This window comes from Ciconia boyciana, chromosome 5, assembly GCF_034638445.1.
Source record: "Ciconia boyciana chromosome 5, ASM3463844v1, whole genome shotgun sequence".
In the NCBI taxonomy this organism is placed as follows: Eukaryota; Metazoa; Chordata; class Aves; order Ciconiiformes; family Ciconiidae; genus Ciconia; species Ciconia boyciana.
The window spans coordinates 51,770,570-51,788,793 of NC_132938.1; positions in this window are offsets into that span (position 1 = coordinate 51,770,570).

Here is an 18,224-nt window from a genome sequence, read left to right on the forward strand (position 1 = left end):
CAAAGAAAAAAAGTCAGGGGATATGGATCAAATTTTGCAAAAGATGATGGTTATTTTTGGTAGTGTTGAAAATTAGAAGTTTATACCAAATTATTCATCTATTTCTATGTTAACTTAAATGATGAATGCATTTTCGGCAAGATCTATGGAGACAAGGCAGGTAGGGCTCATAGAAAAGCTCTCACAGCATCTTCCCTTCCTTTGATCTCTAACAAACAAATTGCTACAAGGTTGATGGGTCCTGACAGAAAAGTTCATGTCAGAACCTATGTAAAATTTATTGTGCAGAGCCCTGGGGGCCTTTAAGATACAGAAAAAGTCAGGAGATGGTATGGGAATGGGAATGTGATGTCTTAGGTTTACAATTTGTACTTTCTTTTCAGATCTTGCAGTTTTGCTAAAAATATAACCATAGGCCATTTTGTACAATTCCCAAGTCACTGTAGCATTACACCGGGGGTGTGTGTATACACAAGATATATGCATATATGTTATAAAAAAATACCTATATAGTCTCTCCATATATACTGTCTATATATGTACATCTAAAATGAGAATACATGTGGAAAAGATATATTCCAAAACAAGGAACAGAAGGAAAATAAATAGGGAAAGAAATCTGTTCACTGTTGGCAAACATGTTCACTTCCAATTTTTAAAGGTTGGCTGATTGCTCATAAGGAAATCTAGATACATACTGATGCCACTAAACAATAACCTCTCTGAAGTACCAGAAAAATGAAAAAAAAATTATGCACTACAACTCCAATAAAAGGCATCCCAAGTACTCATCTAAACTAAGACCCAAGTGTCTCAAAACAAGTTTTTCTCAGTCAGCATGTTTGTTACATGTTTATATCTGATGACTATAGTATTACTCTCTTACTTTTACAAGCTGTGCGGAGTTCCTGTTTCTAAAACCAAATGAGATGCAATTCATTCCATTTTGTCTCCCAGAATTATCAGCTAAATCATGGAATATTACTTTTCAGAGTTGTACCTGTGAAATCTCAGTGAAGGATATGCTTCATCTGAGCAACAACATGGGGGGCAGCTGTAGTTAATATCTATGTGTGGTCAACAGTAAAATAAATTTGTCAGGCAGTGAGAGAAATTCATACCAGTTCTGAAGAGCTGACAGGCAAAACACAACCCATTTCATAATCACTAAAAAGCATTTTCCCCAAAACACCTCTCCCTGTGATCACTGGGAAAAGCTGTGGCAAGCTGCAGTTCTGACTCAGGGATAAAAGTGTGAGAACGGGTGCTGTAATGACCGGTATTATCACTCAGAAGGGTGAATTATTATTTGATGCTCTCAATTCACACATCTCAAAACACTTTTTAAAAAGGTAGCGAGTAATTTACTGTCATTCTCTAGCAGATTGCTAATGGACCCAAGAATAGCTTAAATTCATTTATCTGAGTTAATAATCACATGACAGGAGAGAAAGAAACATAATTTAGAATATACTTTTTTTTTTCCAGATGGCTAACTCCACATTTGTTGGTAATGATGGAGAGATAATAACGCCAGAACGGAACAAACAGGAATTCAAAGAACTAAGCACCAGTATTTACAGACATCAGCAAGAAAGACAGATTGGTATAAAACAGCAAACTATTCTGTCCATTCTCACGAGCCGTTTTAAGACAGATTTTCACTCCTACTTCTCATCGAGATACATCTATAGACCAAATGGTATTTTTTTTAATAAAAGCAAAATTATGCACGGCTGGTTGCCTTCTCTCTGGATTTTGTTTTCTGTCATTCCATTTCATAGCCTTAGTCCTGAGCCAATGGCAGCGGCAATCCACATTCATCAGCCTCCTCCAGAGGCTTTATTTACTGCCATTTGTCTGCTTTCTCCCTCCTTTCTCTTTGCTCCCCGGTAAGCTTCGTGAGCTAAATCCTGCTCCCAGTCCTAGTTCTGTAACGCTACAGTTGCCCACTGGAGAGACAATTTAAAATTCGTATGCGGTTGTGGCAATCTACCCCCACTGCTTGTCCAAGGTTGGTTATGAAGAACACTGCAAACCCCTAAATGAACAAGTAACAAGCACAAAGTCCTCATTAGACTCTAGAGGTTTTCATGGACTTCTTTCCCTGCAGGTCAAAATCCCACGTGACTCCATTGCCTTTTCTTTTTTCTTTTTTCCAGCGTTGATCTGGTGCTGTGAGTGTTGTGGACACACCAGGAGGCTACTTTGAAGATAGGAGGCTCAGCTGAAGAGCAGTTTAACAACACATGAGCTTTTTCACTGACACAGAACATTGTACTGGCCCAAACACCTGGCTTTTTAATCATTAATTGCCTGACTATGCCAGCGACTTTCAATATTGGTTATATTGGGCTTTGCGCAAATGTTAGAGCAGCGTTTCCACTGCTGAATTTACATCTCTGCCACAATTTCATTATCGGGAACCTCTGTAAAGGGCTATAATGGGAGACACAGTTGTCAACTTACCGCAGTCCAGTCAATGAGGTCACTGCGTAAGGTAAGAAACTAGGACTTGCAGTACTTCTTTTTCCCGTCAGGCCATTCTCTGCCTCGGTAGCAAACTGCCATGGGACTTCAGCTGTATCTTGCTGGTATCCTCACAATGTCTTCTCCTGATCTGGGACTCTGGTGTTAAACCTGGAGATAAAAAAACGTTCCAAAGTCCATCAGCTTCGCCACATCTAGTACTGAATCTGGATTTAATGCTAAACCTAAATAGCATGCACACTCTTGCCAACTTACTGGCATCATGTCGTACCAATATTTTGTGCATGGTAAGGATCTTCTGAGTTTTGTGTGCATGTAATTTCTTTCTTGCTTTCTGACTGAGTCACAGCACAAGGCAGTTTAATTATAAACACCACTGATATTACTTGAACATATAATTTAGCTTTTAAAGCCTCCAGCACTGAGGTGTGAGGTACAAGCTCACAGCTTCTGTCAGTGAACAAAATCAGTCGTGGGTCATGCAAGTTCCTCTCCCCAGTGGCACCACATCAACCACAGCCTGGAATTACCTGGAGAGCCTGGACACTCACAACAGCTTGCCAAATGCAAAGGCTTGGGCAGACGGCTCTGAGATGAAGCAGAAGTCAGGGTCGCAATATTGCTTTGGGGGCATTTAAATTAAACTGTCTGTTGGCTTCCTGACAAAGGCCAGTTTTCTCTCTGTATTCCTCAGAGATATTCCTATGTCCTTCTGTATTCCTATGTCTCCTAGGGACCTAGGAGAGGGAAAACCAGTAAGGTAGGACTTAATTAGGAGACATCACTGTCTCAAGAGTGTGTCCTCAAGACACTGTCTCAAGAAAGTCATCTTAAAGGGCTGTAGAAAGCTCTTTCTATGTAAAATATCTGCTGATTTGGGCTACTACCAACCCAATACTTCTGCACTGGCAGTACTCTGTGGTGGATGTGACATGCCACACTGTCAATTAACAGCAATTGATTAACATTGCATGTAGTTCATAACAGCAGCATGTGCAGGATTATAGATGCATATTTTTCAAATGCAAATTTTCAGGGGAAAGACAGGAGAAGGTCTTAGTCAGACTTACACCCATCACTGTGTCAAATTTGCAGGAAATTGCTGTTACAGCTCCCAGTCTATGTAATTTTAGGTGATTATTATCAAAATGTGACTCAGTATTAGGTACACATTTTACCTCACCACTGAAGCATGCACATAGCTATAAACTGTGTGCCTGGTTTTTTTGCTGGATACCATGACCTAAGAACTTAAAAAAGAAAAAAAAATCCCAAAGGAAAACATCCACTGCCCTGATAAAAAAAACCCCAAACCTATCTGAAAACAGCCTTAGCTGTAGTAACTGATAACTTGTAGCATTTCAGCCATTTTGGCTTTGAGTTTCTCAGGGCCTCAGTCCAGCTAGTGCCATTTTAATACAGGCATCCACTACATCTGGATCACTCCCGTTGGGTACCACTGGTCTTCTAGCAAGCTTGTAACCCTGTGAATCAGGTCAGGAAAACTGAACGTCATTGAAATCAGAAACTAGGTTTTAAGATGTTTATAAACAGCATTGCTAAAGGGTGACAAAACTGTCATTAAAATCATCCTCTTTTCTTTCTCACAGCAGTTATAAGAAGTAATAAAGGGAATCCAGGTAAGTGCACACAGTTTGCTTCTCTGCCTCAGCTGCTGAGCATCACTGAGCCATTTCAAAGCTCTGACATGCTGTTGCCATTTGAATGAACACTCCCATTAGCAGCCAAGATCATAGAAATGGCACAGATTACTGAAATCTCTGTGGTAGAAGTGACATAAGAGCCATCAAACTGTCTGTCAGGATCACTCCTTTCAGGGTACGTTTCTTGTTATTAAAAGCATCTCAGAAGAAACAATCTCCCTCTTTCCTGTCCACCTCCGATAGACCATACCATGGCATGCTTTCTCATAGCAGCTACTCCTGGGCCATGCTTTAGCCATGCTGCTGGGAGAAGCTTCTATGGTAATGCAGACCCATCCTTGCTTTTGCTTAAGTCAGAAAATTCCTATTATGTCGAACAGGTCTATAAACACCATCCAAAGCATTTCTGTCAGTTCACAACCTCATGCTGTACCAGAAACCTCAGAAATACTGAGTTGGCAAGAGCGAGTCATGTCTTGCAGCCATGGCATGAGACTTTCCCCAGTCCTATTTTTAAACAGCTCCATCATCTGGATATACTTGTAGACAGATCAAATGGTGGTCCTTACACAAGGATTAAATTTCAATGTGGATTCCCATCCTAAGTGTTAGCAATGGTTGTCCTAAAGAAATTAAGTCACTTTGAATACAGAGCTCTGTTGTCAGTCATGCAGCTGTCTCAAAAGTTAGAAAATAATCTAAAATTGTTACAAGTAGGTGAAAACAATCAGATTTATTATCAGGTCATGGGATAACAATGTTAATGGTAACTGATAATCCCTGCCATATTCAGTGTTTTAGAGGTATTAGATGTTCATGAAGGTCTCACTTTACTTCACAAATAATACATATTTATTTATTTTCCCACCTGGTGGCAGGATTTTCAGTATCCCACACTACTAAATATTATCTTTTGGTGACACTAATTTCCCTTCATGGAGCAGATTTCCAGCATAACATCAAATATAAAGCTGCCTAACAACAGCACAGGAAAACCTCTCCTGGCTGGCAAAAGAACATTGCCGCAGCTTGTCCACGTGATCCTCCTTATTTCTGTAACTGAGGAAATTCATCATCTTGACAGGCACACTCGAGAGAAGATCCATGGTATCCCTTCCAGTCATGTATCTGTGGAGCATGTAGAATCATAGAATGGTTTGGATTGGAAGGTCATCTAGTCCAACCATCCTGCAATGAGCAGGGACATCTTCAAATACATCAGGTTGCTCAGAGCCCCGTTCAACCTGAACTTGAATGTTTCCAGGGATGGGGCATCTACCACCTCTCTGGGCAACCTGTTCCAGTGTTTCACCACCCTCATCGTAAACAATTTCCTCCTTATATCTCATCTGAATCTACCCTCTTTTAGTTTAAAACCATTATCCCTTGTCCTGTCACAACAGCCCCTATTAAAAAGTCTCCTCATCTTTCTTATAAGCCCCCTTTAAGTACTGAAAGGCTGGAATAAGGTCTCTCCAGAAGCTTCTCTTCTCCAGGCTAAACAACTTCAACCCTCTCAGCCTTTCTTCATAGGAGAGGTGTTCTATCCCTCTGATCATTTTTGTGGCCCTCCTCTGGACCTGCTCCAACAGCTCCATGTCCTTCTTGTGCTGAGGACTCCAGAGCTGGACGCAGTACTGCAGGTGGGGTCTCACCAGAGCAGAGTAGAGGGGCAGAATCATCTCCCTCGACCTGCTGGCCACGCTTCTTTTGATGCAGCCCAGGATATGGTTGGCTTTCTGGGCTGCAAGCACACATTGCTGGCTCGTGTCCAGTTTTTCATCCACCAGTACCCCCAAGTCCTTCTCCACAGGGCTGCTCTCAATCCCTTCATCCCGCAGCCTGTATTGATACAGGGGGTTGCCCTGACCCAGGTGCAGAATCTTGCACTTGGCCTTGTTGAACCTCATGAGGTTCACATGGGCCCAATTCTTGAGCTTGTCCAGGTTCCTCTGAATGGCATCCCATCCTTCAGGCATGTCAGCTGCACCACTTAGCTTGGTGTCCTCTGCAAACTTGCTGAGAGTGCACTCAACACCACTGTCTGTCATTGATGAAGATATTAAACAGTACTGGTCCCAATACGGACCCCTGAGGGACACCACTCATCACTGATGTCTATCTGGACATTGAGCCATTGACCACTACTTTCTGGATGCGACCATCCAGCCAATTCCTTCTCCACTGAACAGTCCACCCATCAAATCCCTACCCCTCCAATTCAGAGAGAAGGATGTTGTAAGGGACCATGTCAAAGGCCTTGCAGAAGTCCAGATAGATGACATCTGTAGCTCTTCCCTTGTCCACTGGTGTACTCACTCCATCATAGAAGGCCACTAGGTTGGTCAGGCAAGACTTGCCCTTGGTGAAGCTATGCTGGCTGTCTCAAAACACCTCCCTGTCCTCCATGTGCCTTAGCATAGCTTCTAGGAGGATCTGTTCCATGATCTTCCCAGGCAGAGAGGTGAGGCTGACAGGTCAGTAGTTCCCAGGGTCCTCCTTTCTACCCTTTTTAAAAATGGGTGCAATGTTTCCCTTTTTCCAGCCACCGGGGACTTCACCTGACTGCCATGACTTTTCAAATATCCTATCATGGAGAGTGGCTTGGCAACTACATCAGCCAATTCCCTCAGGACTCTGGGATGCATCTCGTCAGGTTCCATAGACTTATGTATGTTCAGGTTCCTCAGGTGGTCTCAAACCTGATCTTCTCTTACAGTGGGAGGGACTTTGTTCCCCTAGCCTTGAGGTCCATCCACTAGAGAGGTGTGGGAAGAGAGCTTGCCAGTGAAGACTGAGGCAAAAAAGTTGAGTATCTCAGCCTTCTCCTCCTCTGTTGTTACCAGTTGTATTCATCAGGGGGGGTACACTTTCTTTGACCTTCCTTTTCTGGCTGACATACCTATAGAAGGCCTTATTATTATTCTTTGTGTCCCTTGCCAAGTTCAGCTCCAGCAATGCCTTGGCCTTCCTGACCCCATCCCTATGCAACCGGGTCCCTGCTTCCGCTGCCTGTGCCTTTCCTTCTTGCCCTTTAGTTTGACCAGCAGGTCTTGATTCAGCCATGCTGGTCTCTTGCCTTCCTTTCCTGATTTCTTACACCTGGGGATTGAGAGCTCTTGTGCTGTATGGAAAGTGCCCTTAAAGATCTGTCAGCTCTGTTCTGCTCCCTTGTCCCTGAGGGCAGTTTCCCAGGGGGGTCCCATTGACTAATTCCTTGAACAGCTGGAATTTTCCTTTCCTAAAATTCAGGGTCCTGACTTTACCCTTCACCTGTCCCATATACCTCAGGACTGCGAACTCCACCAGTGCATGATCACTGCAGCCCAGGCTGCCTCCAATCTTAATGTTGCTGATCAGCTCACTTGCGTTGGTGACCAACAGGTCCAGTATTGCATCCCCCCTGGTAAGGCTATTACCTGGCCTAAGAAGTTATCCTTGGTGCACTCCAGGAGTCTCCTGGATTGCCTACAGCTCACCATGCTACTTTTCCAGCAGATGTCGGGGTTGTTGAAGTCCCCCAGCAGGATGAGAGCCTGCGAGTGCGATGCCTCCTGTAGCTGGAGGAAGAAGGCTTCATCAATAGGCTCCCCTTGACTGGGCGGCCTGTAGTAGACACCAGCCACAAGGTTCCTTTTGTTGCCTTGGTCTCTAATTCTTACCCATAAGCTTTCAACCTGCTCGTGGCTATTCTTCAGAGACAGCTTTTCACAATCTATCCATTTCTTGACATAGAGGGCAACCCCTCTGCCCCTCCTTCCTTGCCTGTCCCTTCTGGACAGCCTGTAGCCATCGATAGCCACACTCCAGTCATGTGATTTGTCCCACCAGCTTTCAGTAATGGCAACTAGGGTTGTAGCTTTCTGGCAGCACGGTGGCTTCCAGCTCCTCCTGTTTGTTACCCATGCTGCGTGCATTGGTGTAGAGGCACTTCAGCTGGGCTGTCAACTGTGTCACCTTCTTGGAGGAACACACCTTAATTCCTTTCAGGTATTTCACTGGTGTTTCCCTGCTGGGTCCTATTACCTCAGGAGCCCCTGGTTCCTCTCTGTAAGACTTCAAGTGTGCTTCAGTGTACCCAGAACACTGCAGAACAACAGGGTGAGCGCCCTCGCTAGCACCCTGTCCCTCTAACCTTGGTGTGTTGTTCCACAGCTTGTCATGGGCGAGCCTGATGTTATCCCCTTCCCCCTTCAAGTCTAGTTTAAAGCTCTGTCAATCAATCAGCCCCAATAGCTCATGAGCAAAGACCCTCTTCTCCCTTTGAGAAAGATGAATCCCATCCAACACCAGCAGGCCTGGTGCCCTGTAGACCATCCAGTTATTGAAAAACCAAAAATTCTAGTGGTGACACCAGCCACGGGGCCATGTATTAATAGACTGGGTCCATCTGTTTCTTGCAATACTGCTGTCTGCAACTGGAAGGATAGAGGAAAAAATTACCTGTGCCCTAAATCCCCTTACCAACCGTCCCAAGGCCCTGAAGTGTCTTTTGATCACCCTTGGACTACATGTTGCAGCTTCATTGCCACCCCCATAGAAGAGCAATAATGGGTAATAGTCTGAGGGCCGTACCAGGCTAGGAAGTGTCCTAGTGATGTCCTTAACCCGGGCCCCAGGGAGGACCCCGTCTGTCCGGCATACTGGACCCTCTGTTCCCCTCAGAAGGGAGTCACCTACAACTATAACCTGTCTTTTCCTTGTGGAGGTGGTCGTGGTACAGGGTACAGGCCTTTCTGACCTTGGCAACACCTCTGGTGTAGATGGACCGACATCCACATCATCCATTGACTGGTCTGCCACATCCAGAGCCTCATACCTGTTGTACAGAGGCACTGGGGAAGGCGAGGTGGGCAAGGAGGGGGTTTGCCTGCCGCCCCAAGCGTAGACTTGCCTCCATTCACTCCTTTCCTTTAAGTTACTGCTTCTGCCTTGATCCCCTTGATCTTGTGTTTTTTCTGGTGGATATTCCTGTTTCTGTCTCAGGGAGGGCAGAGCATGGTTCCACCACTCTCTCTCTTTCTCAGACTCCCTGATGCTCCTTAACCTGTCCACTTCCTCCCGAAGCTCTCCCACCAAGCCGAGCAAATCATCTACTTGATCACACCTCACACAAGAGTTCTCGCTACTGCCATCCCTTACTGGCTCTGGCACGGCCTGCAGCCTGAGACCTGGGTTTGTCAGGTCTTGTTTTCATGGGAGCTCTGTCTGGGTTGCCACATCCATTCTGACGAGTGCAGAGGACATGGCTTTCTGCTGGTGGTTACCATAGCTAAGCACCTTGTGGGAGGCTGGTGACTGGCGATTGAAGGGAATTTTTGAGCTGGTAGGGTGACGACGCCCTTCCTATGCCAACTGCCGCGCCACGCCTTGGTCCCTCGTGCTCCCTAGGCCGATTTTTATAGGGGTGTGGGGGGGGCCGTGGTTGCTCTGGCAATGCCCAGGCCTCACCAGCCGCTCTCGGGAGTGCTGCGGCTGCTGCTGGGTCCCTCCCTGCCTCAGGAAACCCCCCGTGGGGTACGCCAGGATCTGCCGCTCTGCTGCACGCTGGGCCGACACCAGGGCAGGTCACCTTGGCAACTGACATGTATTCGGCACGAAGCTCACCCAGCCCCGTTCCACACAAATTCATGGTTATTGTCTGACATTCAAAGCACAGGCAGCAGAACAGGCTGTGGATCTGACAGCATACAGATGATTTTCTTTCTTCTGCTTTCTGCTCTAGGTGAACCACTGAAGTGGTTTCTTCTAAAGCAAACCAGCACCTGACGTGTCTCCTCCACCGATACACGACAAAGCGAAACACTTTGCGCGGCTGCTATTCTCTAGTTCTAGAAATGATTCAATATTTTATTAATCTGAAGCATGTCTTTGTGCTCCTCAGAAATGACCTACCAATTAATTATTCTGCCCTCTCTAAAGATATTCAGTCCCTCACAAGCCTATCTTTTTTTTTTTACACTAGAAGCCCTACATTTCCTGAAGTTAAAATACATGAATACTTTAGGTGTTGAAATAATTCAATATGGTGTTTTGACAGAGTGTTTTGTAGTCAAAATTATGATAACCTTTGACTACCCACTGAACATGCTTGTCAAACAGAATCACTTACAGGTGCTTGGAAAGCACAAGGGGGACTGCAATCTGCTCGAGGAAGGCTGTTGTTCAATGTACAGCTACGAACAAAACAACCCAGACGAGCAGCCTGGCAAACGAAAGGACGGTGAATATTACAGAGAGCAGCGTGATGATATTGATGTAGCTCGAGGCAAAGTGCTTCCAGTCGGACTGGCACCGTCTGACACCGATACAGAACCAAGCTTGAAAGGGGCACTGCAAGTCATCGCGGATCTAGAAAAGCTCTTGCCTGAAAAGAGATTAAGAAACAGCCTGGGAATTTCTTGTGGAAGGCAGGGGCAAGGAAGAGGAGACCTAATGATTACATATAAAAATACAATTGACACAAAACTTCCATTACCCCATCCCACAAGCCTAAAACAAGAGGCCAGCCAATAAAGGCAATAAAAGAGGGTGAGTGAAAACTGAAAAAACCAAAACACTTTTCTGCGCTACACATGGCTGCAGAGCAGATCTCTACCCCACACCGACACCTTCCAGAAAAGGCTGAGAACGAACACAAATTTCAACAATATTCACATTCATACTGGGCGAGGAATAAGAGCCTTTGGTTTCTGCCTGCAACATGTCTCTGACTACTAGAGAACAGCGTGAGAAAAATTACACCGTATTTGTTTGCTGCAACGATTTCTAGTGGTGGGTTTTTTTGTTTTTGAAATCCCAAGAACTTCCAGACAGTATGGATGGTCTGACCTAGGAGGGTAATTCCTCTGACTTCAGGACTTTTTCAGAGCAAATTATCTTGTGGCTTTTCTAATAAGCACCTGTTCAGCACACAAAATCCATGTGGAAACCTGCATGGCACCTCTCTGCAGGCACTGGCTCCAGCTGTGTCCTCGTACCCTTGCACATTTAGCGAAGACATCTGGGTTATGCTCTTATACGACGAGTGCAAGTCTTCTGTGTCATTCAGGGTGGTGGTGCACTCTAAGTCTATATGCTGTTTATGGATGAACAGGGGGTTCATTAAGTAACTCAAGTTTTACTAAAAACGTTTTTCAAAATTGATTTCACATGGTAAACTGTATCATTTGTTCAATATTTAAAACATGCATATAGCAGAATCTTTACCTCCCCTCCTCCTTGTATATGCATGTTTTTTACAGCACAGAAAAGGCCAGATCCTGCCTGGATTTTTTTCTGTTATTTAAAGTGCAGTTTCTGTTGGTCACCCTGTTGTTCTTCATGCTGTTCTCTGCCCACGCTGGAAACAACTATTGTGTTATACTTGAACTGCCCAGGCAACTTTCAGCCAAACAGAAATATTTCTGCTACTGAGGCTTGTCAGAATTGCCATGTTTTAGTAAAGGCTCAGAAAACACCTGACCGAGCAGGGCTTTCATGCCTTCAATGGAAAATTTGGGGTTTTCCACTCTTGAACATATCCAGACTCTTCTGAGCACACCAGTTTCAAAACTTGCGGCTGTCCCCAAAGCCCCAGATGGGCTCTGTGAGCTGAAGACTTAAGATGTGTCTCGCTAACATCCATGCTGCTCCACACAGTGACATCCAGGCCAGCCCTTTAGCACCACGAATCCCCTAGGATATTACAGCCATATGGAACCAATGGCACCTTTAACCCAACGGCTGCTCCACTAAAAAAACTCTCACATCATCTCTCCCTGCTTTATTCAGGGTGTTTCTAGAGATGAGGTTTTTGCAGAAAGAAAGGAGGGGCACATGTGTCCATACTGCACAGTGAGTATATCAAAGTACAAGTATTTACAGGGCTGGAGCTGAAACTTTCAAACAATCCCAGAGGGAGGACTTAGGTCATGTTTTCATTAGAACCCCAGAAAAAATCCACAGACATGCTCAGCTCATACAAAATATCAGTTCGGGCCAGGCTGGCTGGGCAGTGATCAGGGCACTTAATTCTTAATTTTCCTTAAAAAATGTGTCTTCCTTGGAAATTGTACCGATTTGGCAAAACATTGTCTCAGAGGACAATACAAGGGAAAGAATTCTGACAATACTGTAACATGCCATTTTTCATAATAGCCCACATTTCATAAGAATTTAGTTCTAGCTGTTTTATTTCCAATTCTATAATGGAATACAGGCTGTTTAAATCGACTCTGTTTCAGAGTTATTTTTTTGTTTCGTATGAAACTTAATTTGGAAATCCAAAAACCCACAGCCAATCAGACTTTCCATTCTTTGCCTCACTTCTGCTCAGAAGATTTGTGTAATGTTTTTCTAAGCTACCAGCTTTCCTTACATTGATTGGTGAAAACAAGAATTTATAGAAATTGTCCTTGTCATAGTTGATAGAAATCATTGTGCATAAGGTGCTTAAAAGCCTTTCAAAAATCTGACTCCCAGTGTCTACGGTGTAATGTGGAGATACGTGTAGATAGGATTAATGAACACAAGTTGAGTAGTGAGAAAAACGTAATTAGGCTGTTTCTGATGTTTATCAGAGAGGAAGGAGCCATGAATAAAAAGCAGGCATTTAATCAGAGTGCAGAGACGTGCTCATAGCTGTACGCTTGTTGCAAGCAGACTTTCTCTAGTTCCTTTACGAAGCTGTTTGTCTGGAGGTGCACCGTGCAGCGCGGTGGAAAGCTGTGGCGAAAAGAGGCACGTACAGAGCACTCCTCTGCTCCCCTGGCTGCTGTGCAAATGCACAGAGCTTCAGTGGTGGGGCTGTCATATGGCAATAAATCGAAACAGAGGTATAGTCCTGCCTACGCTCCCCTCTCCCGTGGAGCGTGCTTGGAAAGAGAATATGGGAGCTGCACTACGGTCGTGAACTGTTGTCCTTCTGACTCGCTGGTGGCATCCTTGAGAGTTAGCATGAAGCTGAATGTCAGGCAAGCTGATTTCCCCAGATGGCACCACTGTGTGCCACACAGAGTTTGGGTCACGATTTTCAGGGCTTTTTTCAAAAACATGTAGGAAGAGGGGAAAAATCATTAAAGTTTTCTTCCACTCTGAAAATATCCATCTATCTTGTCAGTCAGGGGCAGACCATAAGACAAAGGGGAATCGCAGATTCAGGATTTTGAAAAGACTCTGAATTACTTGGGAGAGTAAGGTTAGTTTTCAGCACAGGACAGAAGAGTGGACTGCAGACTGTATCGACTGCAAGGACGGTCCCAGTTAAGTATCTGACCCAGTATGTAGAAGCCAAGTTTGATAGCTTTTTCTAGTGTGGCAGTGACTGGGCACTGGCACAGGTTGCCCAGAGAGGTCGTGGAATCTCTATCATTGGAGATACTCAAAAGCCGTCTGGACATGGTCCTAGGCAGCCTGGGCTAGGTGGCCCTGCTTGAGCAGGGGAGGTTGGACCAGATGACCTCCAGGTGTCCCTTCCAGCCTCAGCCACTCTGTGATTTGTTGTTCAGCCAGATTATTACTGTTATTACTGTGTCCACTTGCTGTTTCTCTGTAAACGGCACAGCAGAAGCTCCTTCTGCCAACCTCTGTGCTGTCCACTCACATCTGAAGCTGCCCCTAAGGCAGGGAGAATCTCTGGGTCAGTAAGGTTATCATGAAACCACGACCTCAGAAACAGCTTATAGCTAATATCATACCACTGCATTTGATCTAACAGTCTCCTCACTCATGGGGAAAGGAGACAGTATTTTCACTGTATTTTCACTGTGTATCTGTGCAAAGCCAAACCCAAAAATTTATACTAGGTAGAACCACTAAAGAAGCCTGATGACAGCATCTCAAATACATTTCATATAAAGCAGCGGAGGAAAAATAGATATTATTTTCTTACCATGCATTCTTTTCTACTATTGCAGACTAAATACCCATAACTGCATCTCTCTCCTATGTATGCTATAAACACCTGTATCAACATTGCAACAGACACCCTGGTTACATCAAAAAGCATTGTTGTATGCTTACCATTTTAAAAAGGCTTTCAGGGCATGGTGTAACCTTGTCCTGCAGGTCCAGGTGAGACAAACAGGGTGGCCCACAGATGGCAGCTGGGTTTGGTTGCTCATTCCCATCACCATCATGGCTATAAGCTAGAATTAAAAATAGCCTGAGGTGGCTCACACAGATCCTATGAAATTGTTATTCACCCTTTAATATAAGGTATCTGTTTTAACTACAAGACAGTTACAAGCACTCAAGCAGTTTTATGTCCTGTAGTTCCACTTCTCGGTTTATACCATTTAAGCAACAGCTGTATAAGGCTCGTTGGCTTCATGGTCAAGCTCAACATGATAGATGGAAAAAAGTCTGAGCACTTGAAATGCACTATAATGGCACACAACCACCATGTACAGGAGCACAAGTCATCCTGGTGGTGCCAAATGTAGGTATATGTTGACGCACAACAGTTGGGCGGTTTAAGTGCTGCTAAGAAATGTCTCATCTTAGCAAGGGACCAGAGCGTGCACCAAGCGTCACTCTGGCGGTTGTTTCATGAGCAAAATTCCTCTGAGACGTGAGGAAATGCTGAGCGGTTTAGGCCATCTCACACTGGTAGCTGGAGGTGGACCTTAAGGTTGAACACCAGCCCATTCCCCCAGGTCCTTTCCCTTTTCCCCTTTCCATTGACTGCAAACTGCCATTTAACTTTTTAAACTCTTCATCCCATCAGATGTATCTAGAACAGCTCCAGGAACTGCTACAGCAAATGCAGCCTTAAACACCCAGGCAATAAACATCTGGAAAATCTACACCAGCATCCCTGATTTCTACTGCACAGCTCTAGATTTACACCACTAATGCCCCCTCACAGAGACCTGCAAAGCTGAGCCTCTTCTGGACAGGGCAGAGGCAAATGTTTCTTTCCCTGGTATGGGAAAGTAAAACAGACAAGTAGTGAGGAGGACAGCAGAAAGATGAACACATTGCACTCTCCCAGCTTTCTCTACTATTAGGTGCTGGAGAGTGGGATGGCTAAAGATGTCACTGTTCAGCTAATGGACTTTCAAAAGGCTATACCAAATACTTACACTTTTTATTCTTCCTAGATACAGCTTGTTTCTTTGAAGACAGCACGGCTCAATTCAGCCCTGGTGTAATTACAGTGGCTTCAGTGAGGTTGCAACCTCCCTACAACCCGGCTAAAATTGTTCCTTTGTTCCACGTTTCCTTTTTCCTGCATGGCCATAGCTCCATTGTCCTGGCTTTTAACTCTTGTACCAAACCAGCAACTGCTGCATAAAGTGCTTCTGTTGTCCGTTTGCAAGGGGTGACCTTCCTTTTCCCTTGGCGCAAGTCCCCAGATGGAAGTGTAATCTTTCACAGCTGAGTGACTTTCAATACACAGGCAAAAAGGCGAGTGAAAACCTTAGCATTGCTATTAAAGCTGCTCTCTATAAACAATTACTTGTCTTAATAGGGATTAACATAAGAACTAATCCAGTATTGAAAGGAAGTGAAACCACTGCAAAGCCTGTCTTCCAGCTGTAATTTCCTTCTGCAAACAGAGCCGTGGAGCTACTAACCAAGTCAGGCACTCTTTACCGAGGAGGTTATCAACAGAGTGAGAGTGCAGAAACAAGCTATACTAGTATTCATGGGGTTTTTTTGTTTTTTATTTTTTTTTTAAATTATGAAGACTGCAAAGAGATGCTGACATTGAGCAAACATATGCAATAAGGGTTTTGGTGGCTTGTTAGCAATGGAAAGTTTATATAAGACTTCAAATAAAAGAAAAATGACTAGTGTGTGCAGAACACTAGAACAAATCCAAATAAGCTAGGTAATAACTTTTAGTTGGTGAATTTTAATGCACAGACAGTTAATTAGGAGCCACAACAATACAGAACCAACTACACAGAGATGCACTAGCATAATCAGCTAGATTAAATGCAACCTTGTGAACCACTAATAAGATTACATTTCAGTGAGCTAATCAACGCAATATTGTGATTACATGGAGTTAAAATAGATTATTAGAATAGAAATAAGGCCAGTCATTTAGATGGAATTAATAGTCTGTCTTTTCTCATTTTTACGTTTCTTAAAATTCAAGCTTAGTGGTAATAGCTTTACAAAATCTTTTCTTTGTTATGTTCTATCTGTTTATTTGCCATTCACTAGGAGAGCTTTGTTCAGCCAAGTGGAGGGATTAGTAGAAATCTCGTGCTTTGTCATAATGTGTGGAAAAGTGGCAACATCTGGAGAGATCCATGTCTCATTTTGCCAAGGGGCAGCAGTCATACAAAGATGCTAATAACTGAGCAGCTGAGTCAGAGCCTTCTTTAAAAGCTGAGTTTTGGAGCCTGCAATGCATCCGACTTGATGTTCTGATGACAGTGCTGGCCTGCTCTGTTTCAGAGTTGCCTCTGTCTCACCTGCGTTGAGACAGAGGCTGCTCACCTTCCTCAGCTTCTCCATGGAGCTCAAAAAATAGCTTCCTAAGTGATTTGCAGTTCAGCATGGCATTTGCTCTGGACTCAGTCAGCAAGTCCTACTCAGCTGTGTGGTTTCCCTGAAGAGCATGCATGTGGCCAGTCATGGCATTGCTACTGTAGATGCAGAACTTTGCCAGTCATGTACACCATCTACTACAGGAGCACCTATGTATGCTGAGCACCTGGAATAGGCAAACACAATCCATATGATGCAGTATCAAACACTTAGTAATAGTTGTTGGGTTATGTGAGAAAAGCTCATCTGCACAACCATAAAGGCCCACAGGGATCATCCCCAAACTTGCTCCTTGTTACCTCCCCCAGCCAGCTGTCTCCTGACTGCCCACTGCTGTATGCCCTTTCAGCAGCTTTTTACCTGCTTTATATTTTTTCTATTAAATCTTGTCTCCCTCAGTTTAAATAGTAATTTTTTCTGGTGGTACTAAATCAAATACTGTGCTTAAGTGTAAGTAGATGAAAACCATTCTACTTTCTTATCTTAAAAAAATAATTATATGCCTCATGGATCTAGAGGTTAGTTTGCTTCAGTCTGCCATCTACCACTGCACAATGTTTCTATTTTTCTCTGTCAGGTTTCAGAATTTTGTGCATTCTGAGGTCAGCTGACAGGATGCAATGGTTGCACAACTCATTTTTTAATCTTTCTCAAAAAAAATGTTATTCATTTGTCATTTGATGGTCACGGTATTTATGGCACCTCAATTTGGTGTTTATCATCTAAAATAAAAAATAAAATCTTTAACACCTTGGGCCAGAGCTCTGGGATGGAGAATATCCTGATTCCCTGGTCTTTTTTAACCTTTAGGACCTGTTTCCCTGTGTCTTTCTTAACCTTTAGAACCGTCTTCTTTATCTAGTTTCAATGCTCAACTATTTATTTCTATAGGCCAGAGTAGCCTCTGCTGCAATCTTCATTGAAAACTGATGCAAACTGTGCTGAACTTAATCCCATTCTCTCTACAGAACTGTCCCATTTCTTCTTCTCTTTTTTTCTCCACAAGACTTTGTTCTAATTTCCTTTGCATGGTCAATATCTGCCTGAGCAGCAGCAATTTTTACTTTATCGTTACTCTATAATCTCCTAATATCCTTTTTAATATCCCCCTACTGCAAGCTTTATTATCCTTTTTACTAAAATAAATAGCAATTAGAATATTATTACTAAGTTTTAATATATAAAGAGAATAAGCAGACAAATACAACTGCAATAAAATGTAAATGCTATTTGCAAGCAGATCAGTGTGAAATGCTTGCTGGCATCAGCCTGGTTTTCTCCATATTGCTAATCTCCTTCCAGCCAAGAGTTCAGGTTAGGAATCCTCTCCCTGTCTACAGATGGTCAAAGCTTTGTAATTGTTCCTCAAAGCAGAATGGTTGGTATAGCTTTCTTTGCTCTGCTTGATATACATTTAAATGTATGTTAAACAAAGGGAGTTGCTGGGTTTCCTGGAAAATTACAGAAACTCAATATATACTGTGAGCAAAATACACACTTTTCCGTCTATACCCAGCGAGCAGCTTCATGGTGGAATAAAACACCAGCTGCGAGAGGCATATTCAGATCATTTGGTTGTTC